Below are 21,262 nucleotides of genomic sequence, written 5' to 3' on the forward strand. Positions count from 1 at the left end.
AACGTTTGCTGGCTGAACTTGGGGCTGGTAAGACACCTAAAAAAAAACCCACTGACTGTAAAAAAAAAATGGAACCAACAACTAAAAATGTTAGCTTTTTTTGTTTTGTTTTGTTTTAGGGTGGGTTATTTTTTTTTTTTTTTTTTTTTTTTTTTTGGGGGGGGGGGGTGTTTGTTGTTTTTTTTGCTTTAAAATTGGATAAACTAAACTGTTACTGACAAATTGGTTATTCTTTCCGGTAAATAGTAGGCCTAAGGGTTTTTTTCAATCCATATATAGTTAGTAACAAATGACACACAATTCTACACACTAACACTGTTGATAAAGTTCTGGGAGAATGTTTAGAATCAGAGGATTCCCTTGAACTGATGTGGATTCCCGTGAATTTTTTTTTAGCCCTGCTTTTAGAAATGAATTACAATACCCAAACACAGGTCTTCTCATTTGGAAATAGTAATTCCAGACAAAACAAAATTTGAAATAAGATAAGCAGTTCCATATATCTGAAAAATATTTTTTATTTAAAAAAAATGAAACAGTGACAGATGGGTACAAAACAACTTAAAACATTTTCTTTCAGGTGACATGTGAAATGAGGTGAGTATACACTCCATCAACTGTTTACCTGTAATGCCCAATTGACTCTACATTGTGCAGAGATACAGTTTTAACCATGCATGGTTTTGTCGTTCAAATTAAAATTATTTTCGTTTCTTTTCTTTTTAAATCCACGTGTAAATACATGTAATTCCTTGCTGCATTTTTTTTTTTCTGGGTTCTCTGTCAGATGTTGATTTCTTTAATTTTTCTTTTACTTGAGATAGCATTGAACTGATCCCTCACTAGTGACTTTTGATCATTAGGTTAATAAAATGTCTTTTCATCTTGGGGGGGTTTTGTTGTATTTTTCTGTACGTTTTGTAGCGATAATGATAATAAAATGTCTTTTCATCTAGTTTCTGTGAGTTTTGTCGGGATGATGTCAGTGTAATGGTCTGCTGTGTGCTAAGAGAGTTAAACATGGTGGAGCTGGTCGCACACACAATGGCTATATCTAGGTGTTGACAGGCCATTGTAACTGTTAAATAATTAAAATATTTGTCACAGCTCCTCACAATTAGTTCCGAATGAGCATACTTTTAAAACATTACAGCTGGTTGCTTTATCAGAGCCATTTAATACATGGACGGCCGGATCACATCAAAAGAAGACCGGTGAATTTGCATGTAAGTTTATAATGAGTAATGCTAAAACTCAAGTGAAAATATACATTTATTACCCATATTGGCAGTGAGATGCGAGTGAACATATTTTCTATCTTTCTCTAGGGAACTATCTTTCCTTGCTGACGTCATGACGTTAGTTTGGTAACGTCATCAGTTTCCTCAGACTTTCATGTCTTGTATATTTTATAGTTTGTGTCATGTAAGAAGTTTAAGTATCTAAACTATTTACACTATGGGTAATAAATACAATAACCCACTCGATACTCGGAATTACGGATTATCTGTCCCTTGTGAAATTAATGTCAGTCATTCGCTAAAGCTCGTGACTGACAACATTAATTTCACTCGGGACAAATAATCCGTAATTCCTAGTAACTCATAATTTATTGTCTGTGTATTAAGTTTTAAACAGCCAACTAGCATGCCATTTTAAAAACAAAATGTTGCATAAGAAAACTTTCCAAATAAATTACTGACAAATTGTCTTGCGTAAATGTCCTTTTTGATATTGGGATATAGGTACCGTATATCTTCGCCTGTAAGTCGATCTCGGCTATAAGTCGAGTCCCTAATTTCAAGCCCTGAAAACGTATTTTTTTATTGACCCGTTTATAAGTCGACCCATGAAAAACTACTTATAAATATTGAAATATTTCTTATTTTCAGCACGAGAACAATAATATTTGAACAAAAGAAAATTATTTTACAAACTTCGGTTTTCACGTTTTGTACATCGCAATATAATCAGACTATTCCAATCAAACTATCATTATTACATAGCATCAAAACGAAATATTCCCTTAGTAGAGAGTGAAAGCTGTTTGACTGTTACTGTATAGTACTGTACAGATGGTTTTGTGCACAGACAACAACTTTATTTATAAACATTGACAACAGTTTACTACGATAAAACTGAAAGTATCACGTTTTGCCGCCATATTAATACATGTAAGGAGGATAACTCTGGAAAGTACACTGGTTTTTGTACCAAATGATGTCTGTCCCTATTGCTCTAGATAGTGAACTGCAGAGATCAGTCTATTTTAAGGGAAAGCTCAGTAATATTCATGAAGTTAATCACCGCCAAAACATTGTTTGAACAACCATTAATGCCAGTGACCAGATTTCAAAATAAACTCAGGCAACAGGTAGTTAGTATTGTTTACATTTTTACTATTAGTGATGACTGTTAATTTAACTAAGTGGACTGTTGTCTTAGCATGTGAGTGAGATCGTACGCCTTTTCGCATAACCAAAACCGTTCTAATGCCAAAAAAAAAAAGGTTATAAAAAATAAATGTGTCAAATTAACATATTTGAGTATAAATACATGGCATACTTCAACAATAAAACTTGTAAAATAATCCCCAAAACAGTAATATTTTTTGGTGAAATTTTTTTACCCTCTTATAAGTCGACACCCCAAGTTATAAAATAATTTTTGGGTGAAAAAAATTCGACTTATAGGCAAAGATATACGGTACATGCAATGGCTACAACAGCCAAGGAAGGTAATTCTTCCTTTTAGCTTTTTAGTACTGCCTTTTGAATGAATGAATGTTTTAACGACACCCCAGCACAAAATACAGATCGGCTACTGGGTTTCAAACAAAGGGATACAAGGACCAATATATATATATATATATATCAATAAAACGTATACATAAAAATCACTCTCCTTGGAGACAACTTATTTATCCCATAATTTTAAAGAAGGAAACTATTCATATGGCTACATCTCTTAAAATAAAGCTGGCCACCTAGCACATAGTATTTTCCCAAAAACAACCTGAATTGGAGTGGGTTGAGGGAAAGATTGTAGCTTATTGGTAGCATGTTCACCTAAGCTATGAAAGTGCCTGATCAGTGAACCATTGCCCATGAGTATAAATAGTACATATACTTATAGAAAGAAATACGGTATGTTAACACATGGTATTTGTGACAGGGGCCTAATTCACTAAACTCACGCAACTTTGCAATCTCGCAGTGCCATGCTAAAAGACTTCCAAAGAGGATCCTTTGTTGTCTGGCAGAACCTAAGGGACCTTTGTGAATTATTTAATTCAATACTAGGGTAGTTATGCCTATATAAAATACAGATTTAATATATGTCAAGCCTATGATACTGTGGACAAGGGTTTGGATGCAATCAATATATGCTGTTAAGTACTATTTGTGTGTTCCCTGATTTTTTTTACATCCGTATATTAAGGTTCATGGTACACAAAAAAAAAAAAAAATAATAATAATAATAAAAAATTAATATTTAAAGAGTATTTGACAAACTATTGAATTAACCATTATGTTAATGCGTCTACATGAATCGTGTTCTGTGATATATTAAGTCTGGTCCTGCTGCTTACAGAACAGCTACATCCATACATCCATACATCCATCCATCCATACATCCATGTATAGTTACACATGGTTGACTTGGGGCATGACTTTCTGTGAGAGACTGGACACAGATATTGTGTGTGGCCGGACATATTGGTCTTGTTTGTGCATCAGGAGGACAGTGGCGCATGATTGGCAAACACCAGCATTAGACGTTAATCGCTTTACTACATCTCTATGCCAGTCAATAATTCACAATCACTCCCCGTCACTCCCTTCTTGGCTTGACATCGTGCACAGGCACTTCCGTATTAACGCCTTCTCCAGCTCTGTCTTGCTCGCTCTCTCACAACGTTCTGGCTTAATGCTGGTCCAGTGTTTGTTGATGTCCCACAGTTATATCTCCGGGTGCAGTAGGATTGTATGTCCGTTTGTTTGTCTCGTGGAATCGGTTTACTGTGGTCAGCAGAACTGGTAGTAAAAAATACTTCTTTCTCATTACCTGTGGCCAGGTAAGATTATCTGTAATGAAGTATGAGGATGTTATGTTGTTGTTTTTGGTGGTGGTGGTGGTGATTGTGGTGGTGGTGGTGTGTGTGTGTGTGTGTGTTTCAGTCAGTGTGGTTTCTAGATACGATGTTGTTTTTTTCTAATTTTTGTACGTACTTTGGTTGAAAACAATAACAGTGTTTTATTTATGTATGATGATGGAAGGAATCTGTAGTGTTTTGTTTTTATATGTAGTGTGTGATAAATGGAATTATCGGAGAATCACATGTAGTGTACAATAGAATTAACATTGTTTTACGTAGAGTGTAAGACAGCATTGACAGTGTTTTGCATGTAGTATACAATGAAATTGATGGTATTTTACATACAGAGTAAGATGGAAATGACAGTGTTTTACATGTAGAGTGCAATGGAGTTGACAGTGTTTTACATATATACATGTGGTGTATGACAGAAATGACATGTTTTTACATGAATAATATGATGGAATTGACAGTGTTTTACATGCACAAATAGCATGACGCTTGTGTTAGTTTGCAGTAGATCTGTTGCTTATACCCTACCTCTCACAGCTTATTACATGCAGTTATCACATGCTATGGTTGGTATGTGCAGGTGGTAATGTGAAATATATTGTAAACGTTGCTTCTCACAGTGACTGAAGCTTGCTTTTTGTCTGGTATGTTTGAATATTTTAGTTTTGAAGGATTAGTTGAATATAAATATGATATAAATTACAATGTTTATATAAAAGTCACTTTATAATGTTTTTGAAATGCATAATTATAAAATAAAAACATTTTTTTTTTTTTTAATTGAATAACAATTATTTGCTTTATATAAACCCTACCTAAACTTGTTCTCAAATGTAAAACAATCCTGTAGGACACAGCTGTACTGAGAACAAAGCTGCAACTCAGTCATATGTTTGTGTACTTCTCCAGTTTAGTGTTAGGTCAACAACAAAGTGTTGAGATATATGTGTCTATATACCTGTTATAAATGAAAGAAAAAAACTTGTAATAAATGTCTCTGTCTGTCTCTGTCTAATTGTCTCCATCTCTATCTCTATCTGTCTTTCTGTCTATGTTTCTCTCTTTGTACCTGTCTTCCTGTATCTATCTCTCTCTCTCTTTGTGTGTGTGTGTGTGTCTCTCTCTGTATCTCTCTCTCTCTCTCTCTCTCTCTCTCTCTCTCTCTCTCTCTCTCTCTCTGTGTCTCTCTGTCTTTGTCTCTCTCTGTCTCTCTCTGTCTATCTGTATCTGTCTCTCTCTGTATCTGTCTGTCTGTCTGTCTGTCTGTCTCTCTCTCTCTCTCTCTCTCTCTCTCTCTCTCTCTCTCTCTCTCTCTCTCTCTCTCTCTCTCTCTCTCTCTCTCAAAAATGTACTGTCAAAAAAAAGAAGAAGAGAAAAAACCATTCAACAACAAACAATACTACACCCCCTCCCCCTAAAACCCCCAAATACCTAATTTGTCTTTAATTGTCTTTCAGGTATCTAATTTCAAAATCCTTTTATACAGCACCTTCATGCCAAAGTCTTGAATTGCATTTTTAATAAAATTGATAATTATAGTTTTTTCTCGTGATTTTGATTAGTTCAGGTTTCTTTTCTTATGTGATGATTAAAATTAGTTTTTGGACACAACTGAACATGGAAACAAAAGGAAATGACTTGCAAAAGAGAACATTTTAAATTGTTTTTGGATACATGATATTCAAGGTAATGAAGTTAAATTTCTTTATACATTATAAATATTGTAAAGTTAAAGCTGCAGTCCCTGCAATATTTTTATTATTTAAGCATTTAGAATAGATGATCCAGTTCGGTTTGGTACGTAAAAGGTCCACCACATTGCTATAGTTTCGCAATGCTCACTTATCTACATTATCTAGGTCAACTACAAACGCAATGGCCAGCTTTGTTTTTCTTCATTTAGTGGGACGCCAGTAGAACTGGGACTTTACGTGATTTGCGCAGGCGCTGAGCTTCTCATGTGATTTTGAACAAATTTAATTGTCTTGATTGAGGGGTCATCTCATATCTCCAAAACATATTTAGATCCATAGAGGTATGGTACAACACCTTTCCAGGGGTCGGTGGGTGGGGGATTTTTCTTGAAATTTTGACAGTGGCCAGCTTTTGGCATACACATTACATGTAAGGGGGTGTTACTAATTACATAACACTCTAGGGGTAGAGGAAGAGGGTGTTGTGTTCAATTTACGTAACATTTTTCAAGACTATATGTTATTTTTATTCATTACTTATACCTAAAAAGGTGGTTTTTGGAAATGCACGGTCAGTCTAGGATCGATCCACATCGGCCATGGTATGTGATATCCTGTCTGTGGGATGGTGCATATAAATGATCCCTTGCTAAAAAAAATGTAGTGGGTTTCCAAGGTGCGTGTGCAGGGATTTCAGCGGGGTTGGGGTTATAGACTGTTGAAGTTTATATGAGGCCATGTTCCCCCAGAAAATACATTTCAAATTTTTTTAAGCTTGGGCAGGTAAGGGTTTGAACCCCCTGCACATGCACCCGATTCTCCTCTAAGATTATATGTCAAAATTACCAAATGTTAGACATCCAACAGCAGATGGAAGGAAGAATAGGATATGTTTTATTTAACAACGCACTCAACACATTTTATTTATGGTTATATGGCGTCGGATGATTATTAAATCAATATGCTCTAACATTGATGTCGTTAAACAAAAAAACCCTAACTTTACTCTTTCCAAACGAAAGAATATTTATTTGAATTTGTCGATTTTAACACACGTAAAATTAAGAAGTGAAAACGTTCATTGTCTACTTTAGTATATTTTATTTTAAAAATATATACATGATTAATGTGTTACTAGTATACAAACTAAACTTTGAAAGTTCTACTAACACTTTATAAAATATTCTGAAATAAGAAGGTACGATTGTTAATATTACGTTGTCAAGATCAAACCGGTTTTAACGAAAGACTCTAGTACCATATCCTCCACCGAACATTCTTCATACAGCGCAAGATTTCTCTTAATTTTTTGAGACGAACCCTACAATTTGAAATCGACAAACGCACGTATGAACTGAAACTGACAACAGGCTGTCGTTTGTGCTTTACTGAGCTATGGTGGCACAGCCGATGAATCAAGCATATACTTTTGACGATCTCCGTTCATAGCGAACACATACAAGTTTTAAAAAAATGCATTTGAGCTTGTATTTCATATTTATACATGATGTTATAATATGGTAACCAGAGACTTTAACTTTAACTAACTTAACACAGCAGATAATCGAGAAATAAAATAAAATAAAAAAAAGTAAAAATTGCAATTTATAAAACAAGAAAGAAAATGTTTAATGCTATAAGCACATACGTATCATTCGTTGTGTAATGTATGTTTTAAGGAATTAAACAAAAATTGTAATTTAAGAAGTTATGAAAACAGAAGTCCAGAAACAAAATTGGTTAAATAGTTCAAACCCTAATTTTAGTGAATAATGATGACATTATATTTGTGTAAGTTCAAATTTATTTCCAGATATTCTGTGGTTCAGTATGCACATACAAGTTGTACAGTAAAATTGTCAGCTTATGGACACTGTACATGATTTACAGTACTCTTGTTTAAGAAACTGAAAGCAGTGTCTTTAACATATACAAACATTTTTAAAAATATAAATAACTTACCTCATTCCTTGGAGAGATTGTTTGTGATGAAATGATCTACAATTGAAGTCAAATAATTCAAATTGCAAGAAGTTGTCAGCATTCTTGTTCAGAAAGTCCAGAACAGGTGATGCTGAAGAACCAACAGGTCAATACAAATTATAATGTGGGGACAATGAGTAGACATGTTTGCCATGGAAACAAAGCAGATTCAGGCTTGCTAACACAGAATTTATTATTGGTAACTAACACAAGATCCCAGTCATGGCTTTTTTTCTTTGCCGACCATTTTGGTGGCCATCTTGGATTCAGATGATAATGCAATGTTCTTCTTAGCAAGACGTTGTTACCAATTAATTTTATCAAGGAACATTTTGTTCAGTATCGTATTGCGATTCGCTATGCAAATTTTAGAGATTGATATACAATTCTAAAACATTAAATAGTTGCTACTTAATTTTCAAATGATAACCAACAGTCACTATTCAAAATTTTAAAAATAAAATGTTCCCTGTTTATGACCACTATGAAGCCCAATCGAAGACATCCAAAATGACGTCTTAAGAGAGAAATAAAAACGGCCATGTTCTGGCAGCCATAGAAGTGGTCATCCTTTATTTAAAAGTTGATGCGGAGTGGAGCAGATCATTTTCTCATGCTTATATACCACAAAGGTTTCGAGCATGTCTGTTCTGGGTCCCGTCTCTGGATAGCCGGGGGCCAGATCCGGGACAGAAATTATTACTGGTTCAGTTTAGATAAAAAGGTGATGCAATGTCTTGATTACCAATGGGTAGCTAAAACTGAATTCCCAAACCCCTAAACCCAGTCATAGACAGCTTAAGTTTTGCTATAGGTGATTTAATATCCTAAGTCAAGGGTGTCATCTTGAATATTTCAAAATGTTTATGGGTGCCAAGTTTGCTCCCTCAGATTCACAATCAGTATGCCCTTCAAAGATTCAAAGACAACAGAGAATGGTTGTGGGTACCAAATTGCAAAGTTTAATGCTTTTGGAAGTTACCGACTGTGTGGGTCAGCCTGTCCATGTGTGGTGATCAGCGAGCTGGTGAGGTGAATGATTGTTCAACTTGACAGCCTGATTATCACAGGTGACTGGCAAACATGCTCTATTAGGTGATAATAGCTGGGTAAATAAAGACTCAACATACCGGATACTTGCACCTCCATGCTGCAGACAGCTACATTGATCCAGGCTGGTGTGTGCATCTAGTACAGTACAGTACAGTTTATCATGCCCATATCCAACCAAAGTTCAGGCATATACCCACTGGACTCTGCTTTTGGCATGACCAGGGTCTTAGTCCAGAGCACTGGTATTTTGATTGGTAGGTAGGTAGGTAGGTAGGTAGGTAGGTTTCAACATGCACATTCAAGGCAAGCTGTTATAGCACACGCCTGTCATGGATGCAGGTGTCTACTTCCACTCCTCCATCCAGAACATGAAAGGGTTTGGGGTGGGTGGGAGAGGGGTTCGCCCACACTTGTATGTGCAAGGGAGCACACGCAGCCTGACTAGGGTGAGTAGTGGGCGGTGGTGGTTTTGGTGCTTTAGAAATCTTTTAAATGTCATGTAGGATCAGGTCCAAAAGGAAATAGGTTGCGTGATTTCTTGAGGTAATTTTGACACATAATTTGGAACGGTTCATTGAAATTTAATTGGAGCTATTTGACTGATTTGACTTAGTTGGCTGAAACTTAGCTCTTGCTGGAATGGTGTTTTTAAATACTAGCCTTCTTATAACACTGAGGTTGGCTGTATTGGCCCTAGGTTTGCTATATTGGCCCAGGGATGGCTGTATCAGCCCAGGGTTGGCTGTAACAGCCATTGGTTGGCTTTAGTGACCCAGGGTATAGTATTAGCTCATATATGTCCCTCAAAGAATCATTATTAGGAAACTAACGCATGACATGTGATATCCTCACAAGCCAATGCATTGTCTATCACTGGAAACACTTGGTTCAAATAAAGAGACTCTACATCATGTTAACCTTTACTTTCTGCAGTTTGCGATGGACACGATGCCCAGAGTTATTGCTACACTGTTTCATGTAACAATGCCAAATAGACAATACCGCTGTTAAGTAGAGTGATTTATTGGGGCAAATCACATAAACAAGCGAATGAACACAATGTGTGTATAAATATTTAATCAGTCTATTGTGTTTCGTGGAAGTGTTTATATGAAGAAGTAAGACATTCGGGTCTTTCATGGTACTTTATTTGACAGGAGTCGGTACATCCATCTTGACATGAAGCATATGCATGTGCCTATAAGTTGCCAATCAAAAGAAGCATTGCAAAAATCGTAATAAAATTTTTAAAAATTCTTTATAAGAAATGGTGAAGTTGTCTGGTTAATTATTTATCAACCGTATAATTTTTCTGTTTGTTATCTGATTACAGCTAAAAAAAAGGTTGCATGAAATGATGTTCACAAAGTGGACTGACTCTAATATGGAATGCTGAAATATGACATTTAGTCCATGGCATTTTAAAGAGTATTTTAGATTTTATTTATGAATTATTATTTTAGTTACACCGCTTGTAGAATGGAAGGAAGGAAAGAAATGTTTTATTTTTAACGATGCACTCAACACATTTTATTTACGGTTATATGGCGTCAGACATATGGTTAAGGACCACACAGATATTGAGAGAGGAAACCTGCTGTCGTCACTTCATGGGCTACTCTTTTCGATTAACAGCAAGGGATCTTTTATATGCACCATCCCACAGACACAGTAGTACATACCACGGCCTTTGTTACACCAGTTGTGGAGCACTGGCTGGAACGAGAAATAACCCAATGGGTCCACCGACGGAAATCGATCCGAGATCGATCGTGCGTCAGGCGAGGTCTATATCACTGAGCTACGTTGCGCCCCTTGCTTGTAGAATGGAACCAGTGGGTAGACTACTGAGTTTTTCTTTTACTATGGATCTGAGTAAAAGATCCACAGCTGTTAATCAGTAAGTCGACTTGACACCCACTGGAGAAAACACAGAGATTTTCATATTACATGCAGTATCACACATCAGTGGGACATCAGTTTAAAGACTGAGATTTTCATATCACATGCAGTATCACACATCAGTGGGACATCAGTTTAAAGACTGAGATTTTCATATCACATGCAGTATCACACATCAGTGGGACATCAGTTTAAAGACTGAGATTTTCATATCACATGCAGTATCACACATCAGTGGGACATCAGTTTAAAGACTGAGATTTTCATATCACATGCAGTATCACACATCAGTGGGACATCAGTTTAAAGACTGAGATTTTCATATCACATGCAGTATCACACATCAGTGGGACATCAGTTTAAAGACTGAGATTTTCATATCACATGCAGTATCACTGATTGGCTGCTCCATGGTGATCACTCGAACACACAGTCTTATAAACATTAAGATTACTGCAATAGTTACTTTGTGTTGTAGAAGTTAACATTGCAAGCACAGGCATTGTAAATAAGTTTTAGTTTGAAGACATTTGTTTCTTTAAATCTTGTTTTTTTTAGGATTTATAACAGATAGAATAATACACTTGTGTCTTTTAAAAGCTAAATACCATTTATCTTAGTTTGTTTTAAAATGTATCCAACTTGCTTTTGTGTATATACCTTTCAAATATATAATGGATGAATGGTATTTAATGGTCATTCATACAGTATTCTTTATAATTCTCCTAACATACATGTATATGGTGTAAGCTGTAGTTTAACATGTGCTGTGGTGCCAGTTTTCAAATAGCATCGTACTGCTGGTTGATGTTTCAAAATAGTTAAGATTTTCTGGCAACAGTGAGGTGCTATTATTACAGTTTTAAGGTGATATTGTCTAACAGGTTATTTTCCTTGTAAGATACAGGGATTTTTTTGTTTTGTTTTTGTTTTTTCTTGTATATCACATTATTTGAATATATAAACTAAATGCTATATTTTCATAATAGATTTTATTTGTTTTGTTTGATGACACCACTGGAGCACATTGATCAATTAATCATTGGCTATTGGACAGACAGACATTCAATCAATTTACACAATTTAAGAGCATGCGTTTTGGATGTCAAACAGTTGGTAATTCTGACTTGCAGTCATCAGATGAGACCGGCCTCAGTGGCATCATGGTTAGGCCATCAGTCTACAGGCTGGTAGGTACTGGGTTCGGATCCCAGTCGAGGCATGGAATTTTTAATCCAGATACCGACTCCAAACCCTGAGTGAGTGCTCCGCAAGGCTCAATGGATAGGTGTAAACCACTTGCACCGACCAGTGATCCATAACTGGTTCAACAAAGGCCATGGTTTGTGCTATCCTGCCTGTGGGAAGCGCAAGTAAAAGATCCCTTGCTGCTAATCGGAAAGAGTAGCCCATGTAGTGGCGACAGCAGGTTTCCTCTCAAAATCTGTGTGGTCCTTAACCATATGTCTGACGCCATATAACTGTAAATAAAATGTGTTGAGTGCATCGTTAAATAAAACATTTCTTGCTTTCATTGTAAAATACAGGGATTTTTTTGGTTTGTTCTGTTTTGTTTTTCTTGTATATGATATTATTTGAATATATAAACTAAATGCTATTTTTTCATAATAGTTTTTATTTATTTGTTTTGTTTGATGACACCACTGGAGCACATTGATCAATTAATCATTGGCTATTGGACAGACAGACAGACAGACAGTTTATTCAGTAAAAGGCCTTTGGCCCAAAATACAATCAATTTACACAATTTAAGAGCATGCGTTTTGGATGTCAAACAGTTGGTAATTCTGACTTGCAGTCATCAGATGAGACCGGCCTCAGTGGCATCATGGTTAGGCCATCAGTCTACAGGCTGGTAGGTACTGGGTTCGGATCCCAGTCGAGGCATGGAATTTTTAATCCAGATACCGACTCCAAACCCTGAGTGAGTACTCCGCAAGGCTCAATGGATAGGTGTAAACCACTTGCACCGACCAGTGATCCATAACTGGTTCAACAAAGGCCATGGTTTGTGCTATCCTGCCTGTGGGAAGCGCAAGTAAAAGATCCCTTGCTGCTAATCGGAAAGAGTAGCCCATGTAGTGGCGACAGCAGGTTTCCTCTCAAAATCTGTGTGGTCCTTAACCATATGTCTGACGCCATATAACTGTAAATAAAATGTGTTGAGTGCATCGTTAAATAAAACATTTCTTGCTTTCATTGTAAAATACAGGGATTTTTTTGGTTTGTTCTGTTTTGTTTTTCTTGTATATGATATTATTTGAATATATAAACTAAATGCTATTTTTTCATAATAGTTTTTATTTATTTGTTTTGTTTGATGACACCACTGGAGCACATTGATCAATTAATCATTGGCTATTGGACAGACAGACAGACAGACAGTTTATTCAGTAAAAGGCCTTTGGCCCAAAATACAATCAATTTACACAATTTAAGAGCATGCGTTTTGGATGTCAAACAGATGGTAATTCTGACTTGCAGTCATCAGATGAAACCCACTACATTTTTCCTAATACAGCAAGGGATCTTTTACATGCACTTTCCCACAGACAGGATAGCACGTTTCATGACCTTTGTCCAGTTGTGGTGCACTGGTTAAAACGAGAAGAAAACCCAGTCAGTTGAATGGATCCACCGAGGTGGTTCGATCCTGTGATGCAAGCACGTCAAGCGAGCACTCAACCGATGGAGCTAAATCCCACCCCCCAAGTTTTTATTTGAGTACTGGTGAAAAAGTTACCAAGTTGCCATGGTACAAAGACTGCATGAATGAATATAAAGCTGCTTTCATATACATTCGGTGTTCAATATGGCACATAATATGTGACATCAGCAAATTCACACTTTATTTTGTACTGTTGCAAACTGGATTAAGTACTTGTGAATGCCAGTATTGAATTTGATTTGAGTGATTAGACAAGAGAATTTTTTCAAGCATGTTACATACGAACTGCTGCAATCCAGACAATGTACAAGCAGCTATACTGTAGTCGGATATTAAAAAGCAGCTCAACTTTTAACTGTGATAATGTAGACAATCCAGACTGTCTTAACTATTGATGTTTTGCAGTTTATACTGCATGCTCAATTCAACTGCATGGGTGAGAATTATGTGTTATTGCTTTCAGCTGGTTGGATATCTGTGTATGCACCACCTTTAACCATGGTCGGCAGCATCATATTTTCTTATCAACGGAGCAGAGCTTAATCATTTTACCTGCAAACTTTTTGGTTTTGTGAATTACAAAATATGATTTGATTAGCTTGTGTGAATATGCTGTATTGATTTTGATTGTGAGCTGAAGTGCATGTTTGTGGCCTATCAATCAGCACTGACGTTGTATGAATGTGGGCATTAACAGCATCCCGATATAGGAGCCGAATTAATCCCTAGGCAGATCACCATGCACACGTAATTAGTAGAAAATCTGAGTATATGTCTTAGCTTTTATAAAGTGGAGAGAAAACGGCCTTCTTAAGTTACATACATGTATACATAATTATATGTATATACTAAGATAAAAAAAGTTTAACAATTTTCTAAATGTGCTTAAAAAACATTTTAAAAACCCCCCAAAACGTTTGATTTTCTGAGTGAAACCAGATACAGAATTTAATTGATGAATCATTTGTCTGTATAAGTTACAGGAAATTATCAATGCAAAATAAAATCCGTAACTGTCACGTCATTGAATGTAGCTTTTATTTTGAATAGCTATGTGTTGGTACCAAATTGCTAAAAAAAAATGTTTTAGTATAGATCACTTTTATTATTGTTGTACATGTCATGTACAGTCTTTCATATTTAAAAAGGGGCGAGACGTAGCTTGGTGTTATAGCGCTCGCCTGATGCATGATCGATCTAGGATCGATTCCCATCAGTGGGCCCATTGGGCTATTTCTCGTTCCAGCCAGTGCTTCACAACTGGTGTAACAAAGGCTGTGGTATGTTACAATGTACTATCCTGTCTAGGATGATGCTAATCGAAAAGAGTAGCCTATGAAGTGGCGACAGCGGGTTTCCTCTCTCAGTATCTGTGTGGTCCTTAACCATATGTCTTGATGCCATAAAACCGTAAATAAAATGTGTTGAGTGTGTTGTTAAATAAAACATTTCCCTCTTTCATGTTTAAAAACAGACAAGAGATATTGCTCAGAGAACTCACCTGAAGGCACGATGCAGGATTGATCACCCTCATTGGATTCAGTTTTCCCTCATCTCAACTAGTGCCCTATAACTGGCACATAAAAGGCTGTGGTCTGTACTGTCCTCACTTTAAGAAAGTGTATATAAAAGATGCCTTGCACTGCATTATGGGTAGGAGTAGCCTATGTGGCAGTAGTGGGGGAAAGATTTCCGCCTGTTACAACCCCCCCCTCCCATTATATTGATATAAAGAGGTACCTCGCCCTGACCCTAACTCTAACTCTGCTCTAAAACTAACTCTAACCCTTAACCTGAAGCTAACCTGAAGCTAACCTAAACCCCAACCCTGACCAATATGGGTGTAACAGATGGATATTTTACCACAGTGTCTATATAACCATGTTAGATTCCAAACTATCTTAGTTTAAAGTGTCTTTAAGTGTCATTAAACATACATTACTTTCCTTTCCTTTTTGAAGCTGTCAGGCTAGTGATAAATGTCTCTTCTCAGAAGCTGCAGGAGAGTGCTTAGTATTCCACTGAGAAAACCGTGAGTAAAAAATGCACAAATTGACAAAAAGAACATCCGACGTTTGAATGGCAAAAACTGAACCATGTCTGGATCAGTATAATGATATTCAAACAATGTCACTCAGTCTGCAAGTTTGGCAGTTTTTATATTCATGGGACAGTTTTGGAATTGTTACGGTCCATAGTCCTCTAAAAGATAAAATTCTGTTGCTTAGCTGTAGTCCTTCCGCCAGGTAATGCCTTTTTTCATATTATGGAATTTACTACAAGTTATTTATTTCTAAGCCGATTGTTTTGTAACTTGCAGACAAAAATGTTTTTGGATTATTTCCAAAACACTTTTACTTTTCTTCTTACGTCAAACGAAACTGAAATTATTTACAAAAAAACTAAATTTTTATAGAATGATGGCGTTTTATCCGTTTTTGCCTCTAGCAGAAAACCTGACATGTATGTCTGTACTATCAGGTTGGTGAAGTTGAAAATCTACTGTTTTCAGTAAAAAATTGAAGTAACCTCTTTTATCAGCAGGCCCTGTGCTTATGAAACTTTAGTGTCTAGACACTGTAATAAAGACTTGCCCATACAAACATCATGTAGTGTGGAGACTTTGCACAAGTCGTAAGTCTGGACCTTGAAAGAATTACAAGCACAGATCCAGAACCGGTTCGGTAGATTGAGAGTCATTTTCCAATTGTCGCACTGAAATGTGTTATGATTTCTGATTGGCTGAAGCAATTAGCTTTGCTATGACTTTAGTGGGATTCCTGATATTCCCCAAAGAAGATACACTTGACACAAGTCTGCGGTTGCAGTTCACAAATTCAAAACCTTTAACCTATGTGTCGTGTAAGGTGGCCTTATAGATGGTTTAAAAGTTCACCACAATGTAGAATTATGCTGATTAACAACTGTTTGCGATAAATTATATATGCCATATACTAGAATAAACAACAACACATTCATATTTTGGTTTGGGTAATAGACCATAGTTTTATTTATACATGCTCGTACCTAATGTCGTGAAAGATGACATAGGACTTTAGAACTATGGTCCTCCATCTCAAACTATAACTACATAATCACTAAACTAAATAACTAACATTAAATAACAGAATTAGGGTGAGGTGGGTGGGGATAAAACTTTAGCGCTTATGATAACGTGTTGCTTTATCGCTGCCGGAACATGAATGCCCGCTTTTTGGGATTAAACAAAGGAACTTGCTTATAAGCCCTATGATTGGCTCATTCAAACCACAGAATATGCACTGCGCCCTTCGATTGGCAGAAGACATGCCATACATTTAGACAGGGCATGTTACGCATTGCGCAGCGGAAGTAATTGATGCGTAACAATTTACGACTTCAGTCACCGGAAGGTAAACAAAGACATGCATATTTCCGTGCCGACATTCAGAAACATCTGTGGGCGGGCGATCTACAACATATTAATAACATGTTAATTAATTAACATTCACAATATTTTGTTGTTCTTCATGAAAATCATTAATGCATCAAAGATAACATACTATAATTAGATTAATGTTGGCATAAAAATATTGTCATTAAATACTCCAATATTTTCAAACAGTTTAATTCAGTAGTTACAATGTGAGTTTAGCCTTATGTTAGGGTCAGACAACCAACTGCCACAGCAAAGTTGACCAACTTTCTGCTCTCACGACTTCTACGACTGTCCAGTTGCATGTCTGAGTGCTCTTAACTTACAACTCGATTCTCGTCCTATAACCCATTAGCCGTTAATCTGAGCACACCCGTCATAAGTTGGGAGTTGGGGAAATTACAATGCAACCGTCATGTTGGCCAACTTTGTTGTGACAATTGACAGTCTGACCCTAGTATAAGACTGCTTCACTTGCATTACAGTTTTGTCAAAACACTGAATTGAAGTGTTTAAAAAATATTTAAGACTTTCTTAAAACAGTTTCAACACAAATAAAAGTTAAAGTTTGTTTTGTTTAACGACACTACTAGAGCACTTTGATTTATTAATCACTGGCTATTAGATGTCAAACATTTGGTAATTTTAACTTATAGTCTTAGAGAGGAAACCTGCTACATTTTTCCATTAGTAGCAAGATATCTCTTATATGCACCATCCCATAGACAGGATAGGATATACCACAGCCTTTGATATACCAGTCGTGGTGCACTGGCTGGAACGAGAAATAGCCCAAAGGGTCTACCGACCGGGATCGATCCTAGAACGATAGCGTGTTAAGCGAGCATGTTACCACTGAGCTACATTCCACCCCCAACACAAATAAAGGTAATAATACTGTACAGGTATTTGATCTACCGATGATGTTGTTGAGTTGTTACGAGAGTAGCTAATATATACCTAAAATCAGCAATGAAGTAAATATTTAATCCATGCATAAGACTATCACCTATTATCCAATTTGCAGGGTTCTCTGTTCTCTCAGACATTTACAAAATTTAATATCCTAATATGGATGAATGCATGAATGAAAGTTTGATGAATGAAAGATGGATGTATGGAATATGGATGGATGGATTGTTGAGTGTGTGGTTGTACGGATGGATGGATTGTTGAGTGGGTGGTTGTACGGATGGATGGATGGATGGATGGATAGATGGAAGGAAGGAAGGAAGGACAGATGGATAGATGGGTGAGTGGATGAATGTGAGTGGATATATGGATGGATGAGTGGGTGGATGGATGGATGGAAAGAAGGAAGGACAGATGGATAGATGGGTGAGTGAATGGATGAGTGGATGAATGTATGAGTGAGTGGGTAGGTGGGTGGATATATGGATGGATGGATGAGTGGGTGGATGGATGGATAGATGTATAGATGGATGCATGGATGGAAGGATAGATGGATGGATGGATAGAAACAAACAAAAAAGCTTTTCATACAGTCTTTATATTGTCATAAAACTGGCATAGTACATATTTACATGTTCAGGAGGGCAGATGTAGAGGATGATGTCACCAGTCAAAGTGTTCATGAATGCTCGGCCTCCAGAACATGCGACTGGAATTGGATTTATCATGTGACAAGTGTTTATTAGTTTTACACATTATGAATGTGTTAGTGCCGATCATCCAGTGTCACTCCGTGGTCTACTGTTCCCGCCTGCTGGCCATACTTAATAGCATTGTGTCTCCATCACATAGATGCCATTGTGTCGTGTCCGTGTAACTTAGCCAGATAAGTGCTACTATATTGACCTGCAGTCTTCTGTCCAAGGGGTTATCGGCGGCCTTGTTGAAGTTCCGTGTGGCGTGAAATGTGAATAATCATATCGACATTATCAGTGTACTGGTCTAGATCTGTGAAAAACAGGAAGGTATGGGAGTGTTTGTCTGCACACAGTACACGTGTTGGTCTTACACTGAGCCTGAGAGCTTTGATTGATTCATACCTGACTTGGGTTGTCAACATGGTTAAAGTTTGTTTTGTTTAATGACACCACTAGAGCACATTGATTGATTAATCATTGGGTATTGGATGTAGAGGATACACACTATATTTTTAATTAATAGCATAGGGTTTTTTTTTTATGCACCATCCCACACACAGGATAGCACATACCACAACCTTTGATATACCAGTCGTGTTGCACTGGCTGGAACGAGAAATACTAGTTCCGTAGTCCAATGGGCTGACCGACAAGGATCGATCCTAGATCAACCACGCATCAAGCAACCACTTTAGCACTGTGCTGCAGAACATTTACTTTTAAACACTGTATGGTTGTCCATCTGTACATCTGGCTTCCTCGTAATGTTAGTTACACACTGTGAAACCTATATTAGGCAGCCGATTAAGACACAATATTTCATGCATATCATTGTTCTGTTCACATGTCAGTTATGCAACTTTAAATTAATACAAACTGCCAGTTAGTTATCAGTTATTCTAAAATTAAAAATAACAAATTTCATGATCATCAGAACTTTATTTGCTATGCTAATATATTTTGTGTAACCAAACAATCGGTTACCCAGTGGAAACAAATTCCACTCAAAATACATAATTTTCTTTCTGATGAACCATTTGACAAGTTTCCCGCATTGCTGTTTAAAAAAGTCATACTATAAGTCTAATAAATTGTTTCTTTTTTCCAGACTATTTTCTAAAAGTGCTTCTCACTTTTTAACATTTGCTTCTAAAATAAAATTTGAGAAGCAAAGATTGCTTCGTACTCCATAAAATGAATTCCCAGCCTTGAGCTATACAGTAAAAAAAATAACCTTACATGTTGTGGTGGCCGTTTCTCTTTCACTCTCTCAACCAAGAATCGAAATAACCACATGCCAAATAGCTTTAGTTTTAAAAGTGCCAAGCTGTCATTAAACAAACTTTCCTTTCTTTTTTCCTTTCTAAATGTGTAATTATTTGTTTAGACTTTTATCTTGAACTAGAAAATTTTGATCTGTCTGTGTTAAGTTTATTTGAACTGAATGGATCTGGCTCTTACCGTGTGTACTATGGATCAGTGTAAGAATTATTAGTGCATTCTTATCGACTGTGTCTCCAATATACATTTGTGACCACATTGATTTATTGTAATTGTAAAGAATGCTCGTCATTCAACGAGGCTGTTAGGTCGGATATATTGGCAAAATTGATTGCTGACTGTGTTGTACGGCGGATATCTTTTTATTCTACCCGTCGTCTTCAGCATACTTAATGTGGCGAGTATTAAAGATAACACACACTAATACGTAAAGCCACTCCCGTGGGATTTTAATCAGTTTCATTTCAGCATTTTATTAACAGGTACGTAACAGGTATATAAAGCAAGTTCATGACCATCAATGTACATCAATTTAAAACCTATGGACAATAAAGGTAACCAGTAGCTAAAGCTGCTACCTGTATGTGCAACAACAATTCAGCCAACATTAATAAACTAAGATATAAACATCACCACTCCTTGCCCTCAAGATTAATTGAAGGAAATGGAAACTGAAGTTGCTTGATTCAGATGTAACTGGAAGCCAAATATCACAATACCTTGTTCCTCAAAATAAATTACAAAAAATAAAAACTGTAGATGCTTGATTCAGATATATCAGGAAACGCCCTTGACTGCCTCAGTTGTGCATAAATATTGCCATGCTATGTTTAGTGGCACCTAGCACATGGTTCAAGTACAATAGTACCTTCTCAGTGTTCATGAATGGTTTGACTGGTCCATGATGTCGTCATTTGTTGAACATTTTTCTGCTCTGTCTGGCTGAACTCGGCCCAGGTACACTGATAGTATTACTAGGCCAAATCCAACGACAGGAATGTTCTAGCCAGATAAAGCAACACTTTATGACATATAGATATTATTTCACCAATGTCAGGCACGGCAGTATTCACTCAATAAAGTAGCTATGAGGCACTTCGAACTTTGATCTGGTGAGATCCTATTTGGTATTGTGCTTTCTGAAACACCAGTTGTGAAATGTACCAAAGTGAAGCAATGGTAGGCTCTGGTTGTACTTGATTATGTGACCATCTGGAAATACCAAGTGGTGTTGCTGACACCAGTACCATGCCAATACATGACTGCATCATCAGTGGCTGATATGTACTGGTTTGTTTTAGGACCCTATACTTCTAATTGCAGGGATACCTCTGGTTGTACTTGATTATGTGACCATCTGGAAATACCAAGTGGTGTTGCTGACACCAGTACCATGCCAATACAGGACTGCATCATCAGTGGCTGATATGTACTGGTTTGTTTTACGACCCTATACTTCTAATTGCAGGGATATCTCTGGCACTCGCCAAATTTGCCAATTGCCAATTTTTTTCAAATTAGTTG

At 36.7% G+C, this 21,262-nt stretch overlaps 1 protein-coding gene across 4 annotated transcripts in view; it reads left to right on the forward strand.

Annotated features, from left to right (window-relative positions):
• The window catches only part of LOC121381062 (zinc finger CCCH domain-containing protein 10-like), a 168,409-nt gene that overhangs the window by 63,323 nt on the left and 83,824 nt on the right, over nucleotides 1–21,262 (forward strand). Inside the window, exon 1 of one of the 4 annotated variants that reach the window (XM_041510152.1) lies at nucleotides 3,993–4,078. The exons of the other annotated variants lie outside the window; for them this stretch is intronic. The gene's annotated coding sequence lies outside the window, so the exon portion shown is untranslated. Of the gene's footprint in view, nucleotides 1–3,992; nucleotides 4,079–21,262 lie in introns of those variants that run through there. 4 annotated transcript variants of the gene reach the window in all.

This window comes from Gigantopelta aegis, chromosome 9 (genome assembly GCF_016097555.1).
Source record: "Gigantopelta aegis isolate Gae_Host chromosome 9, Gae_host_genome, whole genome shotgun sequence".
In the NCBI taxonomy this organism is placed as follows: Eukaryota; Metazoa; Mollusca; class Gastropoda; order Neomphalida; family Peltospiridae; genus Gigantopelta; species Gigantopelta aegis.